Source organism: Schistocerca serialis, chromosome 5 (genome assembly GCF_023864345.2).
Source record: "Schistocerca serialis cubense isolate TAMUIC-IGC-003099 chromosome 5, iqSchSeri2.2, whole genome shotgun sequence".
Taxonomy (NCBI): domain Eukaryota; kingdom Metazoa; phylum Arthropoda; class Insecta; order Orthoptera; family Acrididae; genus Schistocerca; species Schistocerca serialis.
The window spans coordinates 74188988-74207779 of NC_064642.1; the positions used below are offsets into that span (position 1 = coordinate 74188988).

Below are 18792 nucleotides of genomic sequence, written 5' to 3' on the forward strand. Positions count from 1 at the left end.
ATGGAGGGACATGTGGTCAGCACACCACTCTCCCAGCCGTATGTCAGTTTCCGAGACTTCTCAGTTAAGTAGTTTCTCAGTTTGTCTCACAAAGGCTGAGTGCACCCCGCTTGCCAACAGCGCTCGGCAGACCAGATGGTCACCCATCCAAGTGCTAGCCCAGCCCGACAGCGCTTAACTTCGGCGATCTGACGGGAACCGGTGTTACCACTGCGGCAAGGCCGTTGGCTGTACACTGAAATGCGTTAAGATCATAATCAGTTTGTATCAGGACTTCTGTGATCACAAATTCTTTTGCGTGACCGGCACATATACGGACTGTGTGTTACTGTCACCACTCATCTCGCAGCTGTGAAATCTATCTACAGCCACATATTGCTGTCCAACCCTCCAGTTAATGTGAGAGGTTGCTCATTCACAAGAATCATTCATTAACATTAAACTGACGTCAGCACCTTATTCAATTATTACAGATAGCAATGCATGCACAGCCGGTTCAAGAAATAAATGAGCTGCAGGCAATTATTAGTCTCAGGTGAAGGCAGACAGGGGTACCGTCGCAAAGTCTACAGCCGAAATCATACAGAGAGTGAAGCAGGAGCAACTAAGACAGGCCATATCAGGAACGACGTGTGCGAGTAAATTCAGGGTGAACCGTAACTCTACCGAAAATCCACGGAAGTTGTTCACAGGTATTTTCTGAGAAAAAAAAATGACAAGTCTTCGATGCAACAAGCTATTAGAGTGACTGCAGAGAGAGTGTAGCCTCTGATCGGCCCGGCGCTAGGAGGGGGAGGATGGTGGGCCCACCGACCCGGCCGCCGTTTATCCTCGGGAAAGATCCCCGAAACTCATTTGATACTAGGATGAGTAGATTTGGGTCCGTCACGGAGTGACGAAAAAAAATGACAAGTCTTCGATGCAACAAGCTATTAGAGTGACTGCAGAGAGAGTGTAGCCTCTGATCGGCCCGGCGCTAGGAGGGGGAGGATGGTGGGCCCACCGACCCGGCCGCCGTTTATCCTCGGGAAAGATCCCCGAAACTCATTTGATACTAGGATGAGTAGATTTGGGTCCGTCACGGAGTGACTGGAACAAGGAAAAACCCCCTACCCTACCCGGGACTGAACCCAAGCCTTCTAGATGTGGTGTTGACTGAACACAGGATCTCCAGGGCAGGAGTCCATTAGTCTGCCCACTAACCTACCACGGCCACAATATTTTCTGAGTATTTTCGTATGAAGAACCTATGCTCTCCTGCGGCTCGTTACACATTAATAGCATAATCACGATTTATTCTGTTCCTTAAACCAATTACTAATGTTTCTGTGAAAATATGTTCGCAACAGTGAAAAAGCCTATAATATGCAACCACCATACATGTAACGCAGATTACAAAGTAGTGCAACAAACATTACACATTAAAATACGAGGGTCGTCCACAAAGTAAGTTCCATTTCAATCCGCGGCAGCTCTACGATCGCAGTTCCGAGCGTGCGCGACTGTTACTCTGACTCAAGGAGAAGACATGTACGCCATTTTCAGATCTCTGCTACAGACGTGTACTTTGTAGTGCTTCTTTATAATGTCAGCCGTAATTGAAGCCGGCTGGGGTGACCGTGCGGTTCTAGGCGCTACAGTCTGGAGCCGAACGACCGCTACGGTCGCAGGTTCGAATCCTGCCTCGGGCATGGATGTGTGTGATGTCAATAGGTTAGTTAGGTTTAATTAGTTCTAAGTTCTAGGCGACTGATGACCTCAGAAGTTAAGTCGCATAGTGCTCAGAGCCATTTGAACGTAATTGAAAATGCCGCCGCGTGTGAAATCACATCTGTGATTCGTTTTCTAAATGCAAAGAAAGTTAAACCAAAGGAAATTCATCGGCTTATCTGCGAGGTTTACGGACAAAATACTATGAGTGATTCTATAGTTAGAAGATGGGTCAGACTGTTCAATGAAGACCGTGATCAAGTGCACGACGAAAAGCGACGTGGACGCCCGTCTGTGGTTACTGGTTCACACAACTGAATGGAAGATTAATCACAATCTTAAGTTTACAATTAGTGCCCTTGCTATGGAAGTTCCACAAATCTCACGACCACTAATTCATGAAGCTGTTACTGAAAAACTGAAATTTCGAAAACTTTGCTCACGTTGGGTACCCAAAATTCTTACTGAACAACACAAAAAACAATGAATCTGTAGTGCACTTCAGTTTTTGACACGCTACAATGAAGAAAGCGATGGTTTTCTTTCCCGGATAGTCACGGGGGATGAAACTTGGGTATCGTACGACACCCCTGAAACAAAACGGCAATCAATGGAATGGAGGCACACTTCGTCCCCAACGAAGGTTAAGCCTAAGCAAATCTTGACACCTCGAAAAGTCATGTGCACCGTTTTTTGGGACAGAAAAGGCATTTTGCTGATTGATTTCTTACCACGCGGCCAAACAATCAATGCACATGGTTACTGCGAGACCATTAAGAAATTACGCCGCGCAATACAGAACAAGCGGCGAGGATTGCTGTCAAAATGTGTTGATTTTTTCCACGATAGTGCCCGACATCACACGGCGAATGTGACCAAACAACACTTATGGGAATTTCACTGCGACGCGTTTCACTATCCTCCGTACAGCCCGGACCTCGCACCTAGCGACTTTCATCTCTTCTTACACCTAAAATCTGTCCTTGGTGGTGAACACTTGAACGATGATTACGAGCTGAAAGAACATGTTACTACATGGTTTAATACACAGGTGGCAACCTTCTATGAAAAAGCATACAAAAACTTGTGCCACGCTTTGACAAGTGCCTACAAAATTTCGGAAAGTAGTTTAACAGTTGTAGATTTTTGTACAATAAATATTTTTTCTGTATCTGTGCACGTTTGTTTTATATAACCAAATGGAACGTACTTTGTGGTCATAACTCTTATCATAATGATAATGAGCGTATGACATTGGTGGCCGGGAGACCCCTCGCGAGGCGGTTCGGCCGCCGCTACACAAATTCTTTAACGCCACTACAGAAACTTGCGCGTGAACGAGGATGAAATGATGATGAAAGACACACAAACCCAGTCATCTCGAGGCAGAGAAAAATCCCTGACCCCGCCGGGAATCGAACCCGGGACCCCGTACGCGGGAAGCGAGAACGCTACCGTAAGACCACGAGCCACGGACCCTGGTATCCTGAAACGGCTGTAGTCCCTGTGGGAACAGCTCGGCAGGCGTAATTGTGCCGCTGTTCCATTAATTTCTGTGAAGCCGTACGTAAGGTGCACATCGACCAACTTCTCATCAGTAAATCTATTATTGATACTGCTACGCATCACTGTTAAGCTACAACTAACAGCGCCGGAAACACAAAGCCTATGAAGAAACGAGCATTATCGAAAGCAGGCTCGAGGGCGAAGAGTAAAGTCAGTGATGCTGTTGCCAAAATCAAGTGACATCAGTGAATAGAAAAGAGTTTGTTGCCAAACGTGAGACACGACACATACCGTCGACATTTGCACTGTTACTATTTTGAGTGAGCGACAGGCACAAAGATAAATATGGATAAGAAATCAGACGAAATACAGTTACTGTGTGACGAGCCTCCAGACGCTACGCGTTCCATGTTCAGTAATACACGGAAAATACCTCTGGACGACCTCCGAAATTTTGACGGTTTCGTTCGGATTCACCCTGCTTATAGAGCTGCGGTTCTCGTTAAGTTGTACCGAACATTTTGGGGAACTACCTGACGTAAACAGATAATTGGTTCAAATGGCTCTGAGCACTATGCGACTTAACTTCTGAGGTCATCAGTCGCCTAGAACTCAGAACTAATTAAACCTAACTTACCTAAGGACATCACACACATCCATGCCCGAGACAGGATTCGAACCTGCGACCGTAGCGGTCGCTCGGCTCCAGACTGCAGCGCCCAGAACCGCACGCCCACTCCGGCCGGCAAAAACAGATAATTAATCACTTCTGTAGCTACCAAATTATGACACTGACAATGTATCTTTTTTAATGGAATGCTATGGAACGCCTTTGTACTACGTAAATCTCTCGTTGCTAAATGAAATATACATTAATTTATATGGCTAAAGCTTCCACAACCGAATAGCGCGATGAGAGGCGTGATTCTTGCCGTTTTAATATTAGGGGAAGCCTTTACCAGAGCTTTTATTAACATGACTTTAAACTGATCCAAAGTATGGCGGGGGAAAGACATTTACACAACACTAATAGGAGGTGTAATTGCAACGTTACACAATGCTTTCCTATGCACATCTGGCGGTGATTGTCGCGACATCATTTCCTCAACAGACTACGGCCAGTCTTAGTGGTTTACTTACCGAATTCCTTAAGGTGCGCAACGTGTGTTTGATCACTTACCTGGAACAAAACAGAAATCCATGCATCACATTTAAGTATATCCGAACGAAAATAGACAGTCTGATTAATAATTTCATATTCGTTTCACTTGACAAACAGAAACAGAGATAGATGTATATGATTTATTATTAAAAGTGCTCTAGACGCCAGCATTTAGTTTCTTATTGCATCCACACACTGCACGGAGTGAAAGTTCCACCTTCAGGGCCCACGGACTTTAACGGAAATCCCTCACCATGGCCTAATGAAGTAATATGTATTCTACGGATGGGTGCTTCATTGACTGTCGATAATACATTTTCTTTAGATTCTTTACCTTACGCATATTAATCTGTGACCAAGCAAGTTAATGGATCTTCAGTTGTCTTGAAATTTCTCCCCCACAAATGATAGTAACCACCTCCGGAAACTTGATATTTGTCGGAATCAAATATCTTCTTACTTGTTAAATTATGTATCGACTCAATTCAAAGAATCGTCATTGTATACACAACACTACGTTTTAATAAGCTCACCTGGAAAAAATTGGTCACCTCTAGAGGAATCATTAGAAGCCTCATTTAACACAGTGTAATTCCGCCGCTGGATTTGATAAGCGCCTGGATTCCGTTAGGAAGTGAGTCCTCAAGGTTGTGTAGGTACGGTGCATTCGGGTTAAGCCACACGCTGAGGATTTAATCGCGAGAGTCCACTAAATTGCGGAGATGCTGATGTTTGCGTTTTACGCGCTGTTCAAATATGTCCCACAGATTTTCTGTGGGTTCAACTCAGGTGATTTTGCAGACCAGTCAAGATGCAATAGAGTGGGGGAGTGTTCAGAAAACCAATTGTGACACCTGGTTTTGACCTATTTTGCATCTGTATCGAGAGTTCTATGTCAGTTTGTAGTATTGCTTATGTAGAGTGTTGTATCCATCATGGTAATTCTTGACTATGCATACGTGTTTCAGTTATGTGAAACTTTTGAACGATGCTGTTTAGATTATGCTTGTGGATTTAAATAACTAATACAATGATTGTTATACAGGGTAATTCAAAAAGAATACCACAACTTTAGGAATTTAAAACTCTGCAACGACAAAAGGCAGAGCTAAGCACTATATGTCGGCGAATTAAGGGAGCTATAAAGTTTCATTTAGTTGTACATTTGTTCGCTTGAGGCGCTGTTGACTAGGCGTCAGCGTCAGTTGATGCTAAGATGGCGACCGCTCAACAGAAAGCATTTTGTGTTATTGAGTACGGCAGAAGTGAATCCACGACAGTTGTTCAGCGTGGGGCACTGAGAATCCGCGGGAAACAACTCAGTATGAACGTGACTCGCCTAAGGTGAACGTTTTCTGTGCCATTTCAGCCAATAAAGTTTTTGGTCCCTTTTTCTTCGAAGGTGCTACTGTAACTGGACTACAGTATCTGGAGATGTTAGAGAATTGGCTGTTCCCTCAGCTCGAACAAAAAGCACAACAATTCATATTTCAGCAGGATGGAGCGCCACCACATTGGCACTTATCTGTCCGTAACTACCTGAACGTCAACTACCCGAGGCGATGGATCGGCCGCCAGGCAGCCCGTGACAGAGCACTTCATCACTGGCCTCCAAGAAGCCCTGATCTTACCCCCTGCGATTTTTTCTTATGGGGGTATGTTAAGGATATGGTGTTTCGGCCACCTCTCCCAGCCGCCATTGATGATTTGAAACGAGAAATAACAGCAGCTATCCAAACTGTTACGCCTGATATGCTACAGAGAGTGTGGAACGAGTTGGAGTATCGGGTTGATATTGCTCGAGTGTCTGGAGGGGGCCATATTGAACATCTCTGAACTTGTTTTTGAGTGAAAAAAAAACCTTTTTAAATACTCTTTGTAATGATGTATAACAGAAGGTTATATTATGTTTCTTTCATTAAATACACATTTTTAAAGTTGTGGTATTCTTTTTGAATCACCCTGTATAATGTACTGTAAATGACTTGGTCCATAGTTATGGAACGTAGAGTTGAATGTAAAAGATGTGGGGGAGCCCTGCAGCTATGGAAGTAGCCTGGCGGAGTGGAAAAGGCGTGGTTGGCGCGCAAGTGACAACTCGTCCTTGGAGACGCGTAAGGAGTCTGGGCTGAGCAGTGCTGCGGTTAACATCTCGTCAGCAGTAGCGGATCATTGTGGCTCGTATTCCTGGTGTTTTGAGGCCAGAAGAGCTTAAGGACAGTATTTATAGCCCTCGGATGCTGCATTTGCTGATACCATTATAATGGCATGGTTTTAGACCCTATGAATATAATTCCGACGTCAAGAAGATATGTAACAGGGCGAGGCGAAAAGTATTGCTGTGATTTCATGCCGCCAGGTTAATAGCCACTGCAAATTACGCTACCAGTGCCACAAGCCTTCCACTAAATTGTTTGTATTTGGCACTCTGTACATGGACCAGATATTTGTGAAATTTGGTTGATTTTATAATAATAACTGTGGTGTTGCTAAAAACTCTGTCTTACACCCGTGATTATCTCAGTTCAGGAATCCTATCCTAGTGACTTTAATTCCAAGTAATTTATTGAGAGAAAGTGGTTGAGCTTGAATTTAATGTTATGTTGTCATTTGCACAGTCTGTTACATTTTTGAGTAGTCAAAAGACTGCTTTTGAAAGCACATTTGTTATTTAAAGAGTTATAATTTGTTGTGCTTTACTTAATTCATAGTTAATTATAATAATACTTACCATTTCTCATACATACTGGTGTAGTTTTGTTAATGAGCATGGTTCTTCAAACTATGAAAGTTTAAGCGTCCTCATGTACTAGGCTGGTTAGTTAATGAAGCAATGCAAAGGCTCCTTCAGAGCTACTGTAGTTAGATCTGCATTCTGTCTAGTTGCCTCAAACCGAGTTTAAGAAAGAACTATTTACTGTGTTATCTATGCTAGCGCAAGTTCGTTAATGCACAGGCATAGAGACCCTGTTCTAAGCAACGAAGCTATAGATTATGATCATTAGCAGACCCCCTGATTTAAATTCAGAATCATTTCAGGCTTTTCCCTGATCAGTATTGCCACTAATATCATGTGTGTCGGTAGTTGGTTTTATAAATGTTACACCTAGTTGGTTTAAGGTACGTGTTGTTGAGAGGCGTATGTTACTGTTTACTATCGCATTGGCTATTTGCTTGTTAGTAGTGCATTTATCTGCTAGGACAGGTTACTGTGATGTAGTGTGAACAGGTGTAAGGAAAGAGTTCAGTGTGTGTATCAAGGAAGGTCAGGTCAGCCTTAGCACTGCGTTCTGCTTTATTGTATTGCCTGACACGAGAATTCCTAATTAGGTTGGCGACCCGTTTTAATATGTAATGTTACAACTTGCTTTTGCGCTGGGAGAACGTCTGTTCCTGGCCAACCTGTTTACTGTTGTTTGTACTCGCTAGAGTGATTCGGAAACGATTCCCAGATTGATTGTTCTGTTTTCATTAGGTTATCTCACGACCACAACTTTCAAAAATTCCTCTCAGAGGTACAACGTTAGCAACGATTGCCGTTTTAAGGCGGTCGGTGGTACCGTTGCACAGTCACATATTCTTCTAGCCCGATGAACCTTGCTGTGGTGGTTTTGAAATAAGGGTATCCACAGTATACTCATAATAGAAATATTGACTGAAACGCAACACCTGTTCATTCAGAATGTTTAAATAATTTTGCCGGCGTTACAGTCCGGAACCGCGGAAGGAGGGGGCGGGAATATGTGCGAGGAAAGGTAGGAATTTTCTTCCTTCATAGATCTGCAAACTGAAGATGCAGCAGGTGATTCTCCACTCTGTCTACCCCACTACGTCACAAAAAGGAACTGCAGGATGTTTCACAGCCGGTCGTTGTGGCCGAGCGGTTCTAAGCGCTTCAGTCTGGAACCGCGCGACCGCTACGGTCGCAGGTTCGAATCCTGCCTCGGGCATGGATGTGTGTGATGTCCTTAGGTTAGTTAGGTTTAAGTAGTTCTAAGTTCTAGGGGTCTGATGACCTAAGATGCTAAGTCCCATAGTTCTCAGAGCCATTTGAACATTTAAATAATTTTGAAGGTTCATGTTAGTAATCACCGCAGTGAGCAGGTACAACCCATGATGAGAAAAACACCGCCAAAACATCGCAGACGCACCTCCAGCTTGACCATCTGAATACAGGTAAAAACGTGATTTGTCAGACAACATGACGTTCGGCCAGTCAGTTGCTGTCCACGTTCGTTGATTTCTAACCCAATGAAGGCGCACAGCTTTGTGTGCCTGTGTGAGTAATGGCCTTTTGCGAGATGACCGACTCCAAATGTTCATTTCATGCACTTCCGTTCGCAATGTTCTCCAACTAACATACCGTGAAACGCTTCTCCGGTCCATCACTGTCAGTACCTTTTTCCGACCACCATTCTGACATCGTGTTTCGTGGCAACTTGTGTGACACCACTGCTTGTTGCCACGTTGAATAGTTCGCCGTAAAAAAACAACAAATGCAGCGACTGAAGCGGATGGCAACCAAAGACAACCTGTTGTGAAGTGAAATGGCACCCCAGATCAACACTCCTGATTCCCGGGCCGTAAGGCGGCGAACAGCCAGGTTGGTATCCCTCCGCTGGTCATCGGAGCTCAGTTCGAAGCGAGACTCAGCACTAAAGACAGTGCTAATCCGCTCAGTGATATCCCTGGCCGAATGTGCAGGCGGGCTTGTTAAGTGTACGGAGATCAATGGTGGTCGCTCAAACAAGAGCCGTAAGCTCCGATCCCTTTCTGTGAGCCGCCTATTTAGGATCCTTGTGGTCACTGAAGGAGCAGCTTCACGGCGATTCGATGATAATGTTGAATCGGAGAATCTGAGTGCCTCTCTGACGATTGCTCGGTCTTCACATTCTGTCGTCTCTTTAGATCGACCGCTTCCTTCTTGACGGTGTGTTTTGCCTCGGTTCACCCATACCTGCTAATATCGTCGAACAGTGGTATCGCTTCTATTCAAAAGTCGAGCGATTCACCGATTTCTCCAACCGGCCTTTTTGAGCCCAACTACACGCCCTCTTTCAAATGCTGATATCTGCGAATATTGTTCGCGTCCCTGTCAGCGAGGCGTAGTTACTGTCCAGCTGCGTATACAGAATGAAATTCTCAAATTCTTTATGCCGTGGTTTCAACATGTCTCCTGTTTAGTATCCTTGCCTGCTGTCTTTAGGAATCAGCATGGGTTTCGAAAAAGACGATCGTGTGAAACCCAGCTCGAGCTATTCACCCACGAGACTCAGAGCGCCATACACACGGGTTCCCAGGTACATGCCGTGTTTCTTTACTTACCCACAGTCATTTAATGAACAAAGTAAGAGCATATGGACTATCAGACCAATTGTGTGATTGGTTTTAAGAGTTCCTAGATAACTGAACGCAGCATGTCATTCTCAATGGAGAGAAGTCTTCCGAAGTAAGAGTGATTTCAGGTGTGCCGCAGGGGAGTGTCGTAGGACCATTGTTATTCACAATATACATAAATGACCTTGTGGATGACATCGGAAGTCCACTGAGGCTTTTTGCGGATGATGCCGTAGTATATCGAGAGGTTGTAACAATGGAAAATTGAACTGAAATGCAGGAAGATCTGCAACGAATTGACGCATGGTGCAGGGAATAGCAATTGAATCTCAATGTAGACAAGTGTAATGTGCTGCGAATACATAGAAAAAAAGGTCTTTATCATTTAGCTACAACATAGCAGGTCAGCAACTGGAAGCAGATAATTCCATAAATTATCTGGGAGGAGGCATTAGGAGTGATTTAAAATGGAATTACCATATAAAATTAATCGTCGGTAAAGCAGGTGCCAGACTGAGATTCATTGGTAGAATCCTAAGGAAATTCAGTCCGAAAACAAAGGAAGTAGGTTACAGCACATTTGTTCGCCCACTGCTTGAATACTGCTCACCGGTGTGGGATCCGTACCAGATAAGGTTGATAGGAGAGACAGAGAAGATCCAACGGAGAGCAGCGCGCTTCGTTACAGTATCATTTAGTAATCGCGAGAGCGTTACGTAGATGATAGCTAAACTCCAGTGGAAGACTCTGCAAGAGATGCTCAGTAGCTCGGTACGGGCTTTTGTTGAAGTTTCGAGAACATCCCTTCACCGAGGAGTCAAGTTGTATATTGCTCCCTCCTACGTATATCTCGCGAAGAGACCATGAGGATAAAATCAGAGAGATTAGAGCCCACACAGAGGCATACCGACAATCTTTCTTTCCACGAACAATAGGAGACTGCAATAGAAGGGAGAACCGATAGAGGTACTCAAAGTACCCTCCGCCACACACCGTCAGGTGGCTTGCGGAGTATGGATGTTCATGTAGATGTAGATATGCGGTGAAATTGTGCTGCAGCCACACACATTCATCCATCGGCCGCCAAAGTTTACAATTCCGCATGTTGTGTCGACACCTGTACGAATATTAATTCTCAGTACCGTAGCTATTTTCTACGTTGTAACGTAGACAGAAACAAACCAGTGAAAGCTAGGATGAACTTTGTCCTGTGTGAAGAACATGTGTAACAACTGCAGGTCGATACTCGCCCACTTAGCTACGGCGGAAACAAATGTCAATCGATACTAAAGGTGACATTGCGGCTAAAGTTCTTATCATTACGAAACGGCAAGCCAGCATAAAAGCCCTGTTCATTACGCATGTGCTGCCACAACAACCCACTGCCCTAATTTCGCGGGCTACAGAAAAAACGTTTCCGCAACTACGTTACCATCCAACTCGAGTAACACGATTAAATTTCGCCCACTGCAAACTGTCAAAATGATTTACGATGCCGTCCACCGCACGCATAATCGTATACGCAACTGTACATGTCGACTGGTAGCACGGGAGCCTTGCAGAAGCGGTGAGTCGGGTGAAAGTTGTCGCGGCGCCCACGTAGACGGCACCGGTGCGGACGCGGATCGCGGGCAGCGGCTAACGGGCCGGCCGCAGCCCCAGACGGCAAGGCTGAGCGGCTGTCTCGACACGTGGGACGCAAGGACGGGCCGCTGCCCACGGCGCTGTGTTGTCTCGTACACCACTGACCATTAAAATTGCTACACCAAGCAGAAATGCAGGTGATAAACGGGTATTCATTGGACAAATATATTATACTAGAACTGACATGTGATTACATTTTCACGCAATTTGGGTGCATAGATCCTGAGAAATCAGTACCCAGAACAACCACCTCTGGCCGTAATAACGGTCTTGATACGCCTGGGCATTGAGTCAAACAGAGCTTGGATGGCGTGCACAGGTACAGGCTGCCCATGCAGCTTCAACACGATACCACTGGCGTATTGTGACGAGCCAGTTGCTCGGCCTCCATTGACCAGACGTTTTCAGTTGGTGAGAGATCTGGAGAATGTGCTGGCCAGGGCAGCAGTTGAACATTTTCTGTATCCAGAAATACCCGTAGAGGACCTGCAACATGCGGTCGTGCATTATCCTGCTGAAATGTAGGGTTTCAAAGGGATCGAATGAAGGTTAGAGCCACGGGTCGTAACACATCTGAAATGTAACGTCCACTGTTCAAAGTGCCGTCAGTGCGAACAAGAGGTGACCGAGACGTGTAACCAATGGCACCCCATACCATCACGCCGGGTGATATGCCAGTATGGCGATGACGAATACACGCTTCCAATGTGCGTTCACCGCGATGTCGCCAAACACGGATGCGACCATCACGATGCTGTAAACAGAATCTGGATTCATCCGAAAAAATGACGTTTTGCCATTCGTGCACCCAGGTCCGTCGTTAAGTACACCATCGCAGGCGTTCCTGTCTGTGATTCAGCGTCAAGGGTAACCGCAGTCATGGTCTCCGAGCTGATAGTCCGTGCTGCTGCGAACGTCGTCGAACTGTTCATGCAGATCGTTGTTGTCTTGCAAACGTCCCCATCTGTTGACTCAGCAATCGAGACGTGGCTGCACGATCCGTTACGCCATGCGGATAAGATGTCTGCTAGTGATACGAGGCCGTTGGGATCCAGCACGGCGTTCCTGAACCCTCCGATTCTATATTCTGCTAACAGTCATTGGAGCTCGACCAAGCAGCAATGTCGCGATACGATAAATCGAAATCGCGATAGCCTACAATCCGACCTTTACGAAAGTCGGAAACGTGATGGTACGCATTTCTCCTCCTTACACGAGTCATCGCAACAACGTTTCACCAGGCAACGTCGGTCAACTGCTGTTTTTGTATGAGTAATCGGTGGGAAACTTTCCTCATGTCATCACGTGTTAGGTGTCACCACCGGCGCCAATCTTGTGTGAATGCTCTGAAAAGCTAATCGTTTGCATATCACAACACGTTCTTCCTGTCAGTTAAATTTCGCGTCTGTAGTTCGCCATCTTCGTGGTGAAGCAATTTTAATGGCCAGTAGTGTAGTATTGGCTTCCACGTGTAGCCAATTCCCTCCTGTTCCTGTGAAAAGTTTAACAAAAAGCATTTAGAAGCGTCATATCACTTTGCTACTCCCACAGGTTTCCGAACCTCATTATAAACATACATTCTTTGTTGTGCAAGAGTCATCTTTCATATATTACAAAAACCACGGGTATTGTCCACATGCTGGCCGTGGTCGTCTGTCAGGTGGTGTATCAGACTCCAGCCCTGGAGATCTCCGATTCAATCCAGGGACTGGGTGGGGGTTTTCGTCGTTCCAATCCTTCCATGGCAGGTCCATTCAGCCTGCTGTCAAATGAGAATAGGGGATCTTCACCTAACGGTAAGTAGTGGCCGCGGTGAGAGAAACGCCATCTCCTCCCTCTTCCCCCCCCCCCCCCCCCCCCACCACCCCTTACTGCCGTGACATCTAGATGGACTGCGCTCTACCCGTAGTCAGCAAACAGACTTTACCTTTTATTACCCACAAAGAAAAGTACTTCCCCTTTTCTTAATATCACTTGTCGGAAAGTTTGTTTCGACATTTCGAGGTGTTTTCAGTATATTACATGTGGCTACCGTACACAGAACATAGGACTCTTTAAGGGGAAACTCCATCAAAAAATTTAGTTTTTCTCCTACTTTGCCTATTTTAAAATCATATTGATCATGTAAAGATATAGAGTATACAATCTTTAGAGTCCAGATCATTCATTAGGTTTTGGGTTTTCAATTTTTTATGCCATTTTAATGGTATTTTGAAAACCAACTCTTGGTACTCAGACCGGAATTTGAACGTTCCAGATCTTTATGTACATTCACAAACCATTCTTCAACAGCTTTGTGAATTCATTCTATGAGTTATGTTATTAATTTACTTTCAGATTTTCTTTTAAGTTTCAATTTGAAATTTCTATAGTTATAGGTACATAAATGTGATAATAAAACAGACAGACTACATTTTCGACAATATTAATAGACAGAAGTGTGCATATACTTCAAGATTACGTCCTGCAAAAATTTCATTGATATAGCTTAATATTTGGGATAAAATGTTGCCAGTGTGGCCGAGCGGTTCTAGACTCTTCTGTCTGGAACCGCGCGACCGCTACGGTCGCAGGTTCGAATCCTGCCTCAGGCATGGAGATGTGTGATGCCGTTAGGTTAGTTAGGTTTCAGTAGTTCTAAGTTCTAGGGGACTTGTGACCTCAGATGTTAAGTCCCATAGGGCTCAGAGCCATTTGAACCATTTTTTAACTTAGAAAAACTTATGGGAAAATGTAATTTAAAGTTTTATTGAAAAAGCAACGCTAGTACGAGACACACTCCTATTAAATTTCACCAGCACCATACGTTTCCCCTTCCCCTTCCTGTAAGACTTCTTCTCCTTGTAAATTGAAGACTAGGGTAGCCTTTTCTTTTTAAATTACTCCTTCTACAGGCAGCGTCTTGTGGACTTCTTGATTCGCCGTTGATCTGTAGATAAGCAAATATTCGTGTGGGAGGTAGACAAAGGAGTATTGGAGCTAGTGCTTTCCTCAGTCTTAAAACATCCTATGCTGAACTAAGAAACAGCTTCGACAAGACAAAACATACCTTTAAAAAAATTCTACGTGGCTGGAGCAGCAACCGTAGGATGAAATATTCTTTTAGAAATATCTGTTTACTGTATTACAACTGATTAGCAGTTTGCTATTTCGACAAGAAGTATCTTTTTCTGGGGGAGGGGGGGGGGGGGGGGGAATACTTGGGTCAAATGACACTAGCAAATTTCATTTGTACTTTGTATCTTGCCATCAGTGTATCTTGCCAGTAGAGCATCAGATATAAGTCTCTGACAGACAGGTTCTATCTCGACCGCTCATTCGGATGTCAGTGTGTCACGGACCCTCGCGCAGTGCATATTTCAAATATTTCTTACACGTACTTGCAATTGGAATACAGCCAAATCGTTTTGGGATCCAAGAGCAAACACTTGAAAGAAGTGAAATACCCATTAAAATTTTTTGAAAAGATAGAAGTTTTAGAGTGGGATCTCCTCTTAAGTGGAATATGGAGTAGCCGGCATAGCTAGTGAGGTACGTCGTCTACCATTTTCTGTTCAGCGCAGTTTTGACTGCATACCAGATATTGTCTTCAACTGCAGGAGCCGCGATGGTGGTGTAGTTTTGCCTAAAAATTAACAAATGGTGAAATATATGTTGGCACTATTGCAGCTGAAAGAAAGTGTGGATTTCAACTTTGATGTTCGCTATAATCATAGCTTTTCCGTCTCGATTCTAAAGTTATTCGATCAAATTTCAGCAACAGTGTCTTGTCAGTGCGCGAGATCTCGGTCGTCGCTGGTTTAGTTTACCTCCCCACCGACAGATTTCGCCTGGGAACTGTTCCTTGTAGAGAGCCTGTATACAGAGAGAGTGGCCATAGGTGAAGTTGCCCGTGATTGGTTGATTAGCTTTGGCGCCACTTTTCTGCCAAACGTCTCTCGCGCTTCCTATGTTCGCCGTGCTTTTGAGTTAAATTGAAGATCTGATGACTTTTGCAAACGATCAAAAGGTATTTGAATTATTGAGAGACTTGTTATGCGTTGTGAATGCATGTTCGATTTAGTTGTATATCGTTTTTAGTACGTAATTAGCGTTTGCGATCTTAAATACGAGTTGAAATAATGAAGCGTTTTGTGATGAAGTCGGTAGGCCTACATGTTTGAAGTAAACACGTTAGTATTTGTACAGTGTTGTTTTTGACATCTGTAATTCGTTCTGCAGACGTTCGTAAACGATGCCAGGTTGCGCTGCATTTGGCTGTAAACAACTGCTTACGACTTTCATTCATCTGACGTAATACAGGTACGTTAAATCTTTAGCGTTATGCACTTCCGACACAAAACAAATGCTATACACTATTTTCTTATTTACGTTACTTTCATTGCAATATGTCTAGTAAACGATCTTTAAAGGAGATAAATGCAAGTAACGAATAATGTTTACAGCCACTGTATCAAATTTTCCTGTGCTGTACGTAGTAGCCTACTATGAGTATATTACAGCTGTAAAGAAAGGCATTTAACGAATGATTTCGCCATATTGTCTTGTGCTTTTGATTCGGTGAGTGTGTACTCCACTACTCCACTACTGCCCATTCAAAAGTCCCGCCCGCAGTTTGGCAGAAAAATGGCCGCCGTATCGTCCGGTTGGCCACTCTCTCCCTATACAGGCTCTCTAGGTCCTTGCTGCAGCCTGTTCTTCTGTTTGTGAAGTCAACTGTCCAACTATTCGGCGTGCCTGCACTACTTTTTCGCAGTTTTCTACGACCAAGGTGGATACACACGCAAAAGCAAGCTTGCGAAGCATTTGTGATCAAACACTTCGTGCAAGCGCGCTTGACCGACAGTAGGCTAATTTCCTGCAAACATTTGGACTGTTAAATCAGTGTGAGCCTTGATCGATTTTCAATTATGCAAGCTTAGCAGCGTGAATACTGCACGTCCGTGATTGTGTGTACCGATAACGCGCAGGTTTACATAGGCAAACATCTGTTGGACTATCAGACCAATTGTGTGATTGGATTGAGGAGTTCCTAGATAACAGGACGCAGCATGTCATTCTCAATGGAGAGAAGTCTTCCGAAGTAAGAGTGATTTCAGGTGTGCCGCAGGGGAGTGTCGTAGGACCGTTGCTATTCACAATATACATAAATGACCTTGTGGATGACATCGGAAGTTCACTGAGGCTTTTTGCGGATGATGCTGTAGTATATCGAGAGGTTGTAACAATGGAAAATTGTACTGAAATGCAGGAGGATCTGCAGCGAATTGACGCATGGTGCAGGGAATGGCAATTGAATCTCAATGTAGACAAGTGTAATGTGCTGCGAATACACAGAAAGATAGATCCTTTATCATTTAGCTACAACATAGCAGGTCAGCAACTGGAAGCAGTTAATACCATAAATTATCTGGGAGTACGCATTAGGAGTGATTTAAAATGGAATAATTATATAATGTTGATCGTCGGTAAAGCAGATGCCAGACTGAGATTCATTGGAAGAATCCTAAGGAAATGCAATCCGAAAACAAAGGAAGTAGGTTACAGTACGCTTGTTCGCCCTCTGCTTGAATACTGCTCAGCAGTGTGGGATCCGTACCAGATAGGGTTGATAGAAGATATAGAGAAGATCCAACGGAGAGCAGCGCGCTTCGTTACAGGATCATTTAGTAATCGCGAAAGCGTTACGGAAATGATAGATAAACTCCAGTGGAAGACTCTGCAGGAGAGACGCTCAGTAGCTCGGTACGGGCTTTTGTCAAAGTTTCAAGAACATACCTTCACCGAAGAGTCAAGCAGTATATTGCTCCCTCCTACGTATATCTCGCGAAGAGACCATGAGGATAAAATCAGAGAGATTAGAGCCCACACAGAGGCATACCGACAATCCTTCTTTCCACGAACAATACGAGACCGGAATAGAAGGGAGAACCGATAGAGGTACTCAAGGTACCCTCCGCCACACACCGTCAGGTGGCTTGCGGAGTATGGATGTAGATGTAGATGTAGATCTGTTGTGAGGCAATCTTCGAAGCAGTATTACGTCGAGCGATACGTGCCAAATCAATTGTAAATTGCTGGAAAGTCTGTTCGAGTATATCAAAGCTTCAGGAGCATTAAATCAGACGCCCGTCACGGTGAGATAAAAGAGGGATGTTGCGTACGTTCTAATTTTATCAAAGTACAAAGCAATTTATGTCACTAACAACTGATATGTCGTAATTAAAAGGATAAATTCTCCTAAAATGAAGTGCAAGAGCGATGAAATAGGAGATAGCTACTATTATTTGCGGCAGTAAGAGGCGAGGTACGTAAGTGGACATATATGTCTAACAGACAGGGGTAGATCTGGGATTCGGTTCTGTGTGTCACTTCATTACTGACATTCCTGCTTCTTTTCCCCGCCCACAGTCTATCTTGCCGCCATCTAAATATCTCCATGTGCCACAGACGTCTAGTTCTTGATAATAATAACAATAAAATACATAAAAAGTTCCAGTATAATATTAATACACGAGATTGCTGAAAAGACTGGACTAGAAATATCCTATGAAAAAACCGAGAATATAGAACACAAACTTAATACAGAAAAGTTGATTAAAACGAAGTATGGAAAAATTAAGAGAGTTGATAGATTCAGATACCTGGGGGAGTGGATCCAAGCCAATGGACTGGATAACACAACAAATAAAGAAAGAATAGAAAAGTTAGAATTTGCATATAAATTAACACAAAACTACTACAATAAGAAATCAATATCCACACAAGCAAAGATTAGACATCATAATTCAGTTATTAGGACAAAAGCAACGTATGGATCAAAGTGCCTAATATTGAATAAGAAAGACGAATTAAGAGAACTAGAAAAAAGAGGGAGAAAAATACTAAGAAAAATTCTAGGTCCTGAGAAAAACAAGGAAAATAGATGGATTAAAATGAGAAATGAAGACTTATACAAAAACACAGAAAAGATCACATATACAATGAGGAAGAGACGGTTTATGGACATTTAAAAAGAATGGAAGAAACAGGGATTACAAAGAAAATTTTTAATTACGTTAGTAAGCTGAAAAAAAAACTGTTGGATGGATAGAAACAGTAAAGAAAGACTCCAACAAAACAGCTGTTACAGAAGAAATAATACATGATAGGAATCACTTCAGGCTACTGATAGAAAACGCTAACTATGAAGAAAATGAGCCAAAACCTCGACCCAAGAGAGTATGGACAGATGAGCAGAGACGAGCAGTTGCCGAGAAAATGAAGAAGTACTGGGAAGAACGGAAGAAAAAGAAACACCATAAGTCTTAAGTTGTATGCGGTCCATAGCTGGCCAAATTCATAAAAAAAATAATAATACTGCAGTGAAAAATCTGCAAATTGCCGGAACTTGAGGGCTTCCGTCATTGTCTCACATTCAGATTAACACAGAC

At 43.8% G+C, this 18792-nt stretch overlaps 1 pseudogene; it reads right to left on the reverse strand.

The window, feature by feature from the left end:
• Positions 1–111: 111 nt before the first annotated feature.
• LOC126482541 (5S ribosomal RNA) lies at positions 112–229 on the reverse strand (annotated as a pseudogene).
• Positions 230–18792: the final 18563 nt, after the last annotated feature.